The sequence below is a fragment of the Echinops telfairi genome, unplaced genomic scaffold (genome assembly GCF_000313985.2).
Source record: "Echinops telfairi isolate 266 unplaced genomic scaffold, ASM31398v2 ScPeMD7_2291;HRSCAF=2852, whole genome shotgun sequence".
NCBI classification, from domain to species: Eukaryota; Metazoa; Chordata; class Mammalia; order Afrosoricida; family Tenrecidae; genus Echinops; species Echinops telfairi.
In genome coordinates, this window is record NW_022106189.1 from 11,683,029 (window position 1) to 11,698,109 (window position 15,081).

General features: G+C 44.4%; 1 pseudogene; it reads left to right on the forward strand.

Moving 5' to 3' along the window:
* Window positions 1–6,900: 6,900 nt before the first annotated feature.
* LOC115870716 lies at window positions 6,901–14,824 on the forward strand (annotated as a pseudogene).
* Window positions 14,825–15,081: the final 257 nt, after the last annotated feature.

The window sequence follows — 15,081 nt, forward strand, 5'->3', positions numbered from 1 at the left end:
GGGCACCATCAGCTTTCTTCACCACATTTGCTTATTCACCCGCTTTGTCTTCAGCGGTTGTGTCGGGAAGGTGAGCATCATAGAATGCCAAATTGGAGATTTTAACTTACTGTCCAGTTATGGTGTGTAGAAGGTTACACCACAAAACACTGACCATATGGTCAGCAGTTCAAAACTACTAGCCCTTACACATGAGAAAGTGAGGCTTTCTACTCCCATTAAGAGTTACAGGTCCAGAAACCCACAGGGGCGTTCTATCCTGTCCTATAGGGTCACTATGAATTGGAATTGACTTGATGGTAGTGAGCTGAGGGTTTTTTGATACCTTACCTGAAGCATGGCATTGATACGCTGATTTTAGACGGATGGGTGATCACTGATTCTGACATAGCAAACTCATGTAAGATTTCCAAGACTGTAAATCCTTATGGGAGCAGACAGATTCATCTTTTTACTGTGGATTGAACCGCAACCTTGAAATTAGTAGTTCAATATCTAACCCACAGCATCACAACTAGTGGTTTATTTAGTTACTCACACCTGCAATGGAGTATTCCAGGGCCTTAACTGAACGATTGGATTTTGAACAACACTTAACCACCATTAGTCCATCTAGAGCAGCGGTTCTCAACCTGTGGGTCACAACCCCTTCGGAGGTTGAACGACCCTTTCACAGGGGTCGCCCGATTCATAACAGTAGCAAAATTACAGCGATGAAGTAGCAACGAAAATAATTTTATGGTTTGGGGGTCACCACAACACGAGGAACTATATTAAAGTGTCATGGCATTAGCAAGATTGAGAACCACTGATCTAGAGAAGTGCCCTATGGACATACATAAACAAAAAGCCAGGCTGTATTTATGTTAAAAGACATGTCATCTTATAGACACTGGGCATTTGTCCACTCTGGTTTATCTCACTTAACCATGTAACATGGAAGCCTTAGAGGGCAATTGAAATATTCTAATTAATTCTTTTGTTTATTTTTTCCTTTTTCAATATGTTATTGTTTTTAGGTGAAAGACTACACAGTGAACTAGGTTTCTGTATCACATTCTTTACACAAATTGTTCTGTGTAATTCATTCTTTATCATTTTGTCATGATCACATACCACATGTCTGGATATATCATAATTTAATCTTTCATCTACTGACAGGAATAAATGTTTCTAGTTTTTTTTCACTTGAAAAGATAAATTGATAAATAATAAGCATCTTTTTATATATTTTTAGATATCAGGATAGAATATTAGGAGTGCATTTTTTGGACGAAGGATATAGGTTTTTCGTGTTTTTGAGAGGGTTTTTTGCTATATATTTTAATATACATCACTCTTTCCCCCAAAAGGTTGTAATAATTTATATTTTCAGCTATTTATGAGTATGTATCCCTTCCATACCTGCCGCAATAGGTGACATCACTCTTTTTATTTATTTATTTGCTCTTTTTATTTTTGTCGGGTCTAAAGTGGATCTCACATGGCTCTAATTGGCATTTTACTAGAAAAAAAGTCACATTGAACTTCTTTTTGTGTGTTTTTGGCCTTTGGGGTTTCTTCTATGAAAAGTTGTGTGTGTGTGTGTGTGTGTGTGGTGTGTATTTGAGGGGGGAATCTATTTCAATGCATTGGAATCATTTTATTCCAGAAGACTTTGGGTTCTATCTGGCAAGGGCTGCACCTTTTTCCAGAGCCTGGCACACAGTAGGGTTTCAGAAAACACGGAATGCTGGCCAGCCTGGGATTCTTCACTAAGCAGCCCAGTCACCCTAGGCAGTGGGTGTGCCTTCCCTTTCAGAACAGGCCATGTGTTCACATGGGACGCATTGTTTGTCTTCAGTTAACTCACAGGAACTTTTTAGCAGGGCCTTAGAAGGAATTCCATCATGGTAAGGGCTCTCAGCTAGCTTTTGGCCTCCTCTCCTTTCTCTCTTCTCTTTTCCACCCCACCCCCAGCACCCACAGGGAAGCAGGGTCCCAGGAGGATCAAGGAAGCTCTTCTCCGCAGGAAGCTATTCTCAAACTCTTTCTTACTGCCAGATGGGAGGGGACAGAAGGGGACTCCCCATTGAGTATCCCAAGTTGCCTCTCCATGGGGCCTGCTTGCTTGGCTTGGTTGAATAGAAAAAAGTTTATTTTAAATGTAGGAGTGCTCTGAAGAGGCAACAGGCCCTTCCCCACAGCTCCTCTGACACCTTAGTCCCTCTTTGAAGAGGTGCAGGACAAACTCCCCAACTAGTCTTCTGAGCTAGAAACATGATGGGCCTGCATGCCAAGTCAGCACCATCGGTGTCTCTGCCCCACCATTATCTGGGGTCAAACTGCTTGATGCAGCAAATCCTTTGGAGGGTACAAAAGAGGTCCCAAGTCTCAAGTATAATTTAAGCAGGACACTTAACAAGTCTTAAATAGGAAAAGACAGGACAAAGACACATCATCCGGATGAGGGACACCACTAGCACACGGTCATAATGCTATTCCAATTTGTGGAGATTCAGAGACTTAAAAACGAGCTGGCCGGGGACAGGAAAACTCACAAAAATGCGATTGGTGGTGGATCAATGTATCAATTACAGATGAGATTACCAAATCAGGAATAGGACCATGATTGGGACATCTACATTATGTTAGAAGGATTCATCTAGGGCCCTCCAACCAAGGAAGTCATGATGTGACTCAAGACCATGCAACCTTAGAACCCCAATTTCCGTTAGGGGTTACCCAGACAAGTTCCTAAGGGCGATGCTGTTTCTACCTGGACTGGCGAGGAGAGGGACAGGTAATCCATTCCTTAATGTCCTTTGTTTGAGGGCAAAGCTATTCAAGCTGTTGGTTAATGGTCAGAAGGAATTCAATGGAGGATATATTTATACAAACTATAAAAACCAAACCAAAAAGCCAAACTTACTGCCAATAAGTTGATTCTAATTCATAGCAAGGCTATAGGACAGGGCAGAACTGCCCCTGGGGGTTTCTGAGACTATCATTTTAATGGGAATTGAAAGTTTCGTCTTTCTCCTGAAGAGCAGCTAGTGGTTTCAGACACACCATGCCACCAGGGCTTAAATAAATGAGCCTCCCTTCATATGATTTCGGGCTTCCATTGTAAACTTTAACCTTTACAAACTTTGTGCTCACAAATTTAAGCTCTAATGCACTTGGTATCTACTATGTTTCACTACTGTGGCACACTAATGATCAAACAGGCAAAAATATTTGCATTCACAGAGCTGACAGTGTGGAGCAGGGGTTGGCAAGCTTTGGCTTGAAAGGATCAGATAAATACTATTGCTTTTTCAAGCCATGTGGTTGGTCTCTGTCACATCTACCAAGCTCTGCTTTTGTAGGTTAAAAGCAGACAGATGATATGTAAATGAATAGACAAAGCTGTCTTTCAGTAAAATTTTACTTGATATTAAATTTGAATTTCATATAATTTTCACATATTCCAAAATATTCTTATTTTCCCCCTACCATTTAAAAATAGACAAACAATTCTTGGTTCAAGGGTGCTATAAAAAATGGGAGTAAAAACCTGTTGTGTTGTCGTTAGATGTTTTTGAGTCAAATAGTGACCCCATGTATCAGAGTAGAACAATCCCATAGGGTTTTCTAGGCTGCAGTCTTCACGAGAGCAGATTGTACTCTTTCTCCTGCAGAGCCACTGATGGGTTTGAACTGCTGTTTTTTTTCCCTTTGTCCAGTTAAGAATAAAGAGGCAGAGAGCTGAACTTATCATATAAGCAAAAAGATTTATTAGAGAGAGAGGTACCTTGTAAGCAGAAACATGACATAAATGTGCCCTAAGACAAAGCAGACCAAGCAAGGAAAAAGGTGAGGTTTTAAGGGAGTTTAAGTGGGAAACGACATTATGTTTATTCATGAACAGTGTTGGAGAATTCAAGGAATTGGGCCACGTGAGTGGGAATCTGATCATTGGGTGCATGCTCAATCAACAGGTGTTCAAAAATGGAGTCAGAGGTAAAGGCCTTTGGGTAGGGAGTAGTCACTTATTTGGGGATGGTGCACATGAGCCTGGCAGCTAGTTCCTCAGGTTCCAGTCTTCTGCCCCAGGGTTCTTTGCTCTTGGATTCAACTCGAGCTCATGGTGTCTGGTTTGCTCCTATTTCTATGATAAGTTTAAGCTGGTCAAATGGGTGAATGCTGCAGAGCAAGGGTGTGAAACAAAAACACATTCTTCTTTTTTTTAAACACATTATTTTTACAGGGGAGAAAAACACATTACTCTTCCAGGGGTGGAGGACAGAGAAAATGGAAAGTGATGCCGACTACTGTAATATACCACCATATGTCTGGCAGTTTGTCGTACAGTTCTGTGTTACTGTGATGCTAACAGCTATGTCACTGTTACCTCAAATGCCAGCAGGTCAAATATATTCACCCGAAGTGAACATATATCTGCGGAGCTTCTACACTAAGAACAGACTACAAAGACAGGAATGGTGGCTTACTTTGGAGGAGGTAGCCACTGAAAACCTTATGCATCGAATAGAAATATTGCCAGGTACTGAAGACCTAATGAGTGGAAGCAGAACACTGTCAGAGAGTGCCAGAGGATAGGCCTCTTGGGTTAGAAGGCACTCAAAAGGTGAATGATGAGAAACCGTTGTTTCAAAGTAGAGCTGACCATAGTGATGTGGGTGGAGTACAGCTGGTGGGAGTGGAGCCTTCAGAATCCTCATTTGTTGAAGGGGTACACTTGTATGGGGTATGAAGTAAAAAAAAAGATAACTGGAAAAAATCTACTAATCAGAATTTGGAATGTATGATGTATGAATTGAGGAAAAATGGAAGTTGTCAAAATGAAATGAAACACAAACAGATCAATATCCTAGGCATTAGTGAGCTGAAATGGACTGGTACTGGACCTTTTGAATCAGAAAATCACATGATTTACAGTGTCAGGAATGATATAATTAAGAGGAATGCTATAGCATTCATTGTCAGAATGAACATCTCAAGACCTATTGTGAAGTACAATATTGTCTGGAATAGGACTATGTCTATCTTCCTTAAAGGAAATCCAATCAGTACAACTATTACTCAAATTTATACACTAACCACCAAAGCTAGTGCTGAAGAAATTGAAGAATTCTACCAACGTCTTCAGTCTAATATCAATCTGGAATCAAGATGCATTGATAATTATTGGCAATTGGAATGCAAAATTTGGAAAAAAAAGAAGAACAGTAGTTGGAAAATATGGTGTTGGGGATAAAAATGAAGCTGGAAATCGAATGATAGATTTTTGTACAACCAACAATTTTTCAAAACACAAACAGCAACTATACACACGGACTCCTCCAGATGGAATTCACAGAAATCAAATTGACTACATCTTTCAGAAGAGATGTTGGAGAAGCTCAATATTAACAGCTAAAACCAGGCCAGGGGCCAACTGTGGAACAGACCATCAATTGCTCATTTGTATGTTCAGATTGAAGCTGAAGAAAACGGAAACAAATCCATGAGAGCCTTCAGTCTATCCCACCTGAATTTCAAGAACGGATTTGATTAATTGAACACCAATGACAGAAAACCTGATGATTTGTGGGAGGACATCAGAGACATAATTCACGGAGAAAGCAAAAGGTCATTTAAAGACAAAAACAAAATCAAAATGAGATCAGAAGAAACTCTGAAACTTGCTCTTAAGTATAGCGTAGCTAAAGCAAATGCAATAAATGAAGTCAGAAAGATGAATAGAAAATTTCGAAGGGCAGCTCGAGAAGACAGAGTCAAATATTATAACGAAATGTGCAAAGATCTGAAAAATCTTTCACTAATATAACAAAGAGGAATTGCTCGCACTAAATCCTAGCTCCAACCTACAAACAATTAGTTCTTACATCACGGGCCTGCTCGATACTCACCCTCAGGAAGGGAACACAGAGATACGGGTGCTATAGCAAATGTAGCAAAGAAATTAGATGGCACCCTCTTGAAGTTGTGTTTTATGTTTTTCTGTGTATCAGTATATGAAACCCGGGACTGGTGAGCCTATAGGGACAGCAGGTAGAATGGGGGTTCAGTGTGTGTGCACACATATACAGTGGTGGGGTAGCGGTGGTAAAGGGGAGACGGTGTATAAAAGTCCAGAAAGAAAAAGAAGTCCGGAAACTGATTGTGGTATCAATTGTACACTTCTGCTTGACGTGATTGAACGGAAGCTGACAGACAAGGTGCTTCCCCTAGAGCTGTCAGAGTGGCCTTCCTCTACATCCAGGGGTCTGCATTCGGACCCATCGCTTCCTAAACGGAGAATCCATTTCTGTTGACGCTACTGTGGTATTTCTGCTATGTACTACGTACTCGGTAAGACACCCCCCGCCCCCCATCTTCCCCCAACCAGACTGTTCCTCAGTCTCCCCCCACCTGCTGGCCACATTTCAGCCTGAATTCCACAGCCGGAATGGTGGTGGCATCTTTTTTAGCACTCCACATTTCCAGTGGAGAAAGATTTAAAGTTTAAAGTACCAATCCCGGGAGAGAAACAGAAATGTGGGGTCTTGTGAACCGGGAAAGCCTTTGTGGGGCTTGCTGGGGTGGGATGGGGTAGACCGGGAAAAGTCCCTCTCTCCTCACTGAAAGGAAACCTCAGCCCCTGTCCCCTGAGCCCTCAAAGACGTCTCTGCCTTCCCGGGGAGGGGAAGCAGGTGAGCAGGCGGTGGCTCCCAGAGCAGGGGGAAATGCTTCTGGCATTAAACAAAGCCTTTTTATATTTAAACTGCCAGCCTAGGATTTTCAGAAAAGTTTCCCCCAGAGCTCAGTGTGTGTGTGCACAAAAAATGATACACCCGTGTGTAAACACAGTTGAAGGCAGGCGCACACACGTGTGCAGGCTGAAACGCCCCAGATAGGTTGGGCACCGCCACGATGACGCGGAGCCCCGCGCTCACGAGCGTGGCCTGCACACGCAGAGGTGCCCACGCAGGGCTGCACAAGCAGGGCTGCACACGCAGAGGTACACTCACAGGGCTGCACACGCAGAGGTGCACACGCAGGGCTGCACTCGCAGGGCTGCACACGCCACGGCAGGGTTCGTACACGCTGGGGTTGGCCCGGCTGGGGGTGGTGGTGGGGTTGGGGCCACCAGGAATTCCAGAGCGACAGGGGGTGGGAGGAGAAGGAAGCCGCCACAGCAGGAGGGAAAGAGGGAGAGGCTGCGGAGCCTCGGAATCCGGTGGCGCCAGCGGAGCCGGCCAGGAAGCGTGGAGGCTGCAGGGGAGGGAGCGGAGAGCCGAGGTCGGGCCCCCCACCGAGGAGCCGCCTCTCGGGCCGGATGGGGGAGGGCCGGCGGCGGGAGGCTGGATGAGATCAGAAGGTCAAGGGGCAGGCGCTGGGGCAGGGGCAAGAGGGGGGCGGAGGCCCCGGGGAGGGCGGGCCGGGGGGGAGGGGGGAGGTCAGGGTGTGATTTTACCGGTAAGAGGCGGGATCCTGGGGTAGTTCCCAGGGCGCGGAACCCAGAGAGCAGTCCCCAGAGGGGCTTCCCAGAACCTGGAGGCTGGAACCGCGGGAGAGGACCCGTCGGAGTGCTTGCCACCGCCGCCCCCTGGCGCCGGACCCGGGCACTGACTCTGCCGGCCCGCCGGTGCCCTCCATCCCCTGCTCTGCTGGCAGAATGGCCCCGCAGTTGCGGGGAAAGGCGAGGGAGGCTGGAGAGACTTCAATCCCGCGCGGGTGGGAGAAACCAAGGAGCAAGTGGACCATTCCCCTGGGGACCCCAGTTTGCTAGACTTAGCCCCAGGGGATTGGTCCACTTGTTCCTTGGTTTCTCCCACCCGCGCCGGTGTTCTTTGTACAGGGTGCGTGTGCGTGCGTGCGCGCGTGCACAGTGGGGTGAGGCCAGGAGGAGAGGGGCCCCTATAGGTGCAGCACGGCCCTTTATTTCACCACTTCACTTCTACGCACTAGCTATAAACCTAAAAACAAACGAACGAACAAAACAAAAAGAAAACCCCAGTTTTGCAGAGTAGAACTATCTTGCATGGTTTATGTGGCTGTAACTTTTCAGAAACGGATCACCAGATCTATCTTGAGGTACCACTAGATGGGTTTAAACTACCAGCATTTTGGCTAGTAGGCAAGCACTTAACCATGTGCACCACCAAGAGACTATAAAAGGAGCCCTGGTGGCATAGTGTGTTCTGAGCTGGGTTTCTAACCCCAAGGTCAGCAGTTCAAGCCCAGCAAATGCTCCTGGGGAGAAAAGTGAGGCTATCTCCTCTGGTAAACATTTACAGCCTCAGAAACCCTAAGGAGCAGTTCTGCTCTGCCCTAGAGGGTCACTACACTCAGATTTAACTTGGTGGCTGTTGATGGTGGTGTGGCATTGTCGATTTAGCATTGGACTGCTAAGGCAAGGTCTGTGGTTCAAACTCAACAACTGCTCTGTGGGAGAGCCTGAGGCTGTCTGCTCCTGTAAATATTTACAGTCTCAGAAGCCTAAGGAGAATTCAAATTGACTCAGTGGCAATGGATAGTTTTTTTTTTTGTTTGCTTTCTTTTGGACTAAACGCCTATCTTTTTTTAATTTCCCAATCTTCCGAAGCAGCTCCGATCCTAATCTTAGGAATGATATACACTTGGGGCCCGGGTTCCCAAACTAGCTCTGCTTGTCCTGCACTGTGTGACCTGGGAGAGTCATATTACCTGACACTCAATTTTCTCATCAGTCAAATAGGGTTAATCATATCTACATTATTGCAGATATTAGACTTGTAGGATTTCAGGTTTCAATGCATGTGGAAACTCAATGTCCTCCCCCATATATTTTGGGTGATTTTTTTCCCCATTTGCAATGAAAAGGAAGTCCTGGCCAGTGTGTTCTTAAGGAAATAAGAGAACACTAAAGTTCAGGCCAGGGAACCAACTGCTCTAGACAGCTGTTCAGAAGCAGAGCTGGGACTCAAACTCAAGCCTTCTGAAAGTATCTAAACCTCAGATCATGTTCATGCCTCCCTGAAAGGAAATGGGCCTGCTTCCTAAGTACAGACTCAAGTTCCTAGATCAAAAGCAGCTACCAATTATTGGACACCTTTTATGTGCCAACCTCTTTACTTAAATAAATCCTTCCACACCACCTACAAGGCCCATTGGTTGGATCTCTAAGAAGAGCCCCAAAGGTATGATAAAACTTACCCTCGTGGCTCAGCTGGCCAGACAGTAAGCCCAAATATCAGCCCTTCTGCTGGTGCCTCATTTTCACCCAAATACCTGCCTCAACTAGTAAATCAGACTTGTTGGAAGGAGCAGGGGTCAGCTGTTTCTGTAGCTCTCCAGATGATTCCAATGTGTAAGGAGGATGATAACCACAGCACAAAATAGCAGAGATTTTTCTTGTCCCAGGTTGGTAAACAATGGTCCCAAGTCCAGTCTAGTTCAGTGGCAGTTTCATTTGGCTTCCATGGTGCTTATAATTTAAAATAGATCACTCAACAAACTTAAACCAAACTCACTGCCATCAAGCTGGTTCCCACCAAAATCTGAATTTCCATCTTTTTCTTCAACAGTTTAAGTACATGAAAGGTACCCGGTGGTGAGGATCAGCCTCAATTGCCAGAGGTCAGGCTCAAGGGAGAGGCCCAGGTCTCCCAACTCCCTGCACTGCCCATCTCTAGGCCCACATAAGTGCCACTTCTGCATTTTAAGATGTGACGTTCGTATCTCTGGAAGGGAGCAGGAGTGGTGTGTATGTATGCCAGCTTCAGAAGATTCTGGTCCCCTTACCTTCCCTTGCCCCCATCCTTCGCCCACTGCTAGGTGCTCAGAGTTCCTAGTTCTAGAGATTCGCCAGAGGACACTTACTCTGAGCGCCAGGAAACTCCAGCAAATGAGTCAATAGCCCCTGCCCTCTAAGACTGTTGTTCTAGCCTCAGTCTGTCCTTCTGGAGGATGGAAGGGGTAGACTACTGACTCATTCTAAGGGGCTGAGAAAAGGTAGGGACAGATGGGGCAAGTCACGAAGCCAATTAGGAAGCTTCAATTAAACCTAAGAGTAATAGAAAACCCTGTAAAAGAGCTCTAGAGGACTATGGACCCAAACCCAAACCCACTGAGTCCATTTTGACTCTCCACCATGCAAAGAACAGGATTTTTTGGACTGTAATGTACATGGAGGCAGATCATCAGGTTTTTGTTCCTCAACACTGGTGGGTGGCTTCAGACCACCAACTGTTAGGTTAGTAGTTAAGCATGACCCCAATTCTACCTTACAAATCTGGTTAGACCAGAGCAAGCACACTGGTAAAGAAAGACCTGGAAACACAGGGGATCCAGGACAAATAAACCCCTCTGGACCAATAATGAGAGTAGTGATACCAGGAGAGTAAGGGGAAGGTGGGGGGAGAAAGGGGGAACCGATCACAATGATCTGCATATAACCCCCTCCCAGGGGGATGGAAACAGAAAAGTGGGTGAGGAGACATCACTCAGTGTAAGACATGAAAAAAATTTTTTTATGAATTTGTAAGGGTTTATGAGGTAGAGAGAGAAAAAAATGAGGAGAAAAGAAAATGTTTGGAAATGATGGCAACATATGTACAAATGTGCTTGACACAATGGATGGATGTATGCATTGTGATAAGAGCTGCATGAGTCCCCAATAAAATGATAAAAAAAAAAAACAAAAGCAAACATTTGTACTACTTTGGAAACTTAGACACATCAAAAATCCTGATAATGATGCATTATGAATTGGATCCAGCTAACTGTTGAGAGGAGTCCCAGTGTGGTATAAACAAATAATGCTGAGCAAAATAAGTCAGCCACAGAAGGACAGCTACTCTATGATCCCACTTATAGGAAGTTAAGTAAAGCATTACTTCAAAATCACAGAAATCTATTAAGATAGTTAAGGTTTATTGTGCCAACCTGGCCGATAAACACATGTGGGGTTCATTGAAGGACAGAAGGATAAATGGCTCGGTGAGCCTCACAGTTCTAGTTCTCGGGTCTCTTGCTTTGTGATGTTTGGACCAATGTGCAGCTGCTTTAGCCAGTTCCCTGCTTCAGCCAGCAAGGCACACTTCCTGCGAGACATCCCTGAAGAGAAGCCACATGGACCTACCCTGATGTAGCCCTGGGTGCTGGAGCAGCGGTGTGGAGACCCCTGCCAGCGCTGAGATGTTTACACACCCACTGATTGGCTTTCCTCCTGCAGTCCGCGTCCCTGCATGTGTTTTGTGAGATGGAGGAGGATTCTATAGACTGGTGTCAGACATGTGGGCTAATGTCGGACATATGAGTTTGGACAGCACTGGGCTGGGATACTTTCTTAATGTACACTTATCCTTTATATAAAACTCTCTCTTATATACATATGAGTTCCTGTGGATTTGCTTCTCTAATTTATCCAGACTAACACACCTATATTAAGCAAAAATACCAAGATGTGAAGTGATTGTTTTTTGACACGTCCTCTATCGAGGTCTCCATACTTTGGAAGGTGGTGTTTCCATCTCTCTTACCCTTCCCCAAAGGAATCTGTACTCTTTAATTTACACCATGACCAAAAGACAGTTTGGGCATCATTGGGGGAGTCCAACTGTATTCCTTTGAAGTGTTTTTTTGACCTTGAAATGTTTGGGGACCAAAACAGAATCTGAAGGGGCAAGATCAGGATCGTAGGGTAGAGGAGGTAAGGTTTCCCAATAAATTCTCATAGGCAACACTTGTTACCCTTGACATTATTTTCCTGACTGTTTTTCCACAATGCAGATTTTAAGTTTCTTAAAACTTTTTCCCTATGATTGTCTCGTGACTAAATCTATCAAGATGATTGTTTTTGTTAGTTAGATGTCCTCAGGTCAGTTCCGAATCAGAACACCCTTATGTACAACAGAACGAAACACTGCCCAGGCCTGCACTATCTTCACAGTCTGATATTTGTGCCTACTATTACAGCCACTATACCAGGCAGTCCATCAAATTCAAGGTCTTCCTCTTTTTTGGCTCCCCTCTACCAAGCATGACATCCTTCTCCAGGGACTGAATATTACCACGTGGAATTAAAAAACAAAACAAAATAATCACCATAACTTTCTGAGACAGCACCTCTACCTTGAATTTAACTGACCTACTAAATCCTCTTGGAAGCCATGATTTTGATTGGTCCTTACTTTCAGGATCATATTGGTAAATCTAAGACTCATTCTCATCTATGAATTGTCCCACAAAATTGTCTTCATTAGCTTCAATCTTGCTTACAAGACTCATAGTTCTTTGTGCAATGCTTTGGGCACCCACTGAACTAAAAACTTGCTGAGGCCAATATGTTCCCTTAAAATTGAAAACGCCAAACAATATGAGATCCCAGTGTTAATGGCTATAGCATGAATGAGCTAATGCTATGGGCTTCCACAAGTCTGTAACTGGACACCAGTCACAATTTCTTCAGTAGTTGAAGATGACAGTCTCACTCGTGGCTCATCCCCGAGATCTTCCCAACTTCCCTGACAAGGTTTGCTCCATCTAAAACCTATTGTCTTATATGGGACAACATTCCCATCATGAAACTGTGCTGCACAGTTTCAATGATTTGGGAAGATATCCACTTGACCTTTGCTTAAAAATTTTGGTATCCACCTTGATCTCAAAATCATTTTTTTCCCCTGGCACAAAAAGTGTCCTCCTTTTTGAAGGTTGTTCACCTTCAATGTGGCCTGTTGCCACATTGGGTTAGGCATTGAGCTCATCCCAAAGTTGGTGGTTCAAATCCACCAGCTGCTCCTCAGGAGAAAGAGGAAGGTGTCTGCTCCCTTAAATACCTGCAGTCTCAAATCCTATATATGATTGCTGTGAGTCAGATTTGGCTCAATGGCAGTAGCTTTGGATTTTAATGATACTGAGTGTTTTATTCTCATTAAAAACTAAATCCACTATCATTGAGTTTATTCCAACACAGTGTAAGGATCTCTGGTGGTGTAGTGGGTCACACATTGAGCTGCTAACCACAAGGTCAGCGGTTTAAACCCACCAGCTGCTCAGAGGGAGAAAGATGAGGCTGTCTACACTTATAAAGATTTAAAGAGTCAGAAACCCAAAGGGGCAGTTCTACTCTGACTGATTTGGTCACTAGGAATCATAATTAATTTGGTGGCAGTGACTTTTAGAAAACAAGTTTATTACACAGAGAACTGAACACAGTTTAAATGTTTTATTTAAATATGTTTTATAACTCTGTGCATCGAACTGGAATCATAGTAGCAATATTTACTTTTGTGAAAAACCTGTTTTCATATGAAGTATTTAGAATGGGCAAATGTATAGAGAGCAAATTTTGTGAGTGGTTACCAAGGGCTAGGGGCAGAGGGAATAAAGAATTACTGTTGAAAGGGTACTGAATATCGTTTGAGGAGGGTGTAAAATTTCAGGAACTAGATAGCAATAATGGTTATAAATGTGATTATAATGAATGTTGCTAAATTGTACATATAAAAATGGTTGAAATGACAGGCTTTTAATATTTATTATTATACAATATATATTTACTGTGTGTGTGTGTGTTGGTTGCTTTTATATATATAATTACAATAGAAAAAAAATCCCTTAAACATACTCAGTCAGGCTTTCAGGCTGTTCTGCATTCATTTTATTCAGGCCTTTCACTCAGCTTTTTGGCCAGAAAGACGCCAGACACAAGGCTCAGCTTCAAAACCTCTAGGTCAGGAGTTGGTGGTGTTGTTTCGGGGAGCAAGGGCAGGGAGTTGGGCACAATCTTGAAGCCTTGGCTCCAGCCAGGGTCTGGGCTTACCATGGGGAGAGGGACTTCTCATCAACTGCCCTCCCTCCTTCCAAGATCACCTCCTCTTCTTCAGCTGGGCTGCTAGCCACAATGACTCGCACCTGAACCACTGCAATTTGCTTCCTGTCCTGTCCCCCTTCAACCCTTTCTTTACAAACCCCCCTGAGGGACTGTCTCACACAGAACTCTGATGGCATCTCTCTTCAGTTGAAATGCCATTAGGAAAATCCAGCTGGTCCTCATTCCTTATCCTAGACACGTCAGAGCACTACCTCCCAGAGACCTCCCAATGACCTTGGGTTTTCTCCATCAGTTTGGGGCTGAATCGAAGGCCTGGAGTAGAACACTGCCCAGGGACCATATTCTCTGACAGGCTTGCACTGCCCCAGCTGTCCCACCTGACATTTTGACTGCCATTTCATGAGATGCCCTGAACCAGAGCCACTCAACTAAGTCCCTCCCAGATTCCTAATCCACAGAAAGGTTGGGAGAGGACACACGTTTGCTGTGTTAATGCTACTAAAATTTAGGGTAATTTGTTATATGACAATAGACAATGACATTGTGTTCGCAGCCGCTGCCGAACCGTTGCTGAACCGTTGTTGCCAGCCCCACCTGTAGCCAAAGGAGAAGGGGGGTAAGTGAGGAGGAGTCGCTCCCATGGCTCCTACCAAGCAGATGCCCGCAAATCAACCTATGGTGCAGCACCCAGGAAGCAACAGGCTACAAGAGTGTGCTCTCTACTGGAGGGGTGAAGAAGCCTCATCGTTGCAGGCCTGGGGCTGTGGCACTTCGTGAAATTAGACGTTATCAGAAGTCCACAAACTTCTGATTCGCAAAATCCCCTTCCAGCGTCTGGTGAGAGAAATTGCGCGACTTCAAAACCGATCTCTGCTTCCAGAGCGCAGCTACTGGTGCTTTGCAGGAGGCCAGCGAGGCCTATCTGGTTGGCCTTTTTGAAGACCCCAACCTGTGTGCTATCCATGCCAAACGTGTAACAATTATGCCAAATGACATCCAGCTAGCACATCACATACATGGAGAGCATGCCTGAGAATCCACTATGATGGGAAACATGTCATTCTTCTAAAAAAATTCTCCTGTTACTGGTAGTTCTGAACTACCAGTTTTTTGTTTTTGTTTTTTCCCATGGGGTCAAAAGGTATGCAAGTATGATTGCGAAGGGAAAAAATAGGGCACAGAAATCAGGTATTGGCAGTTATTCATTTTCATTTGTGCGTGAATTTTTAATATAAAGTGGGGACATAAAACAGTAATGAAAGTCCAAATGTTTCAGTGAGTTCAATTTTATA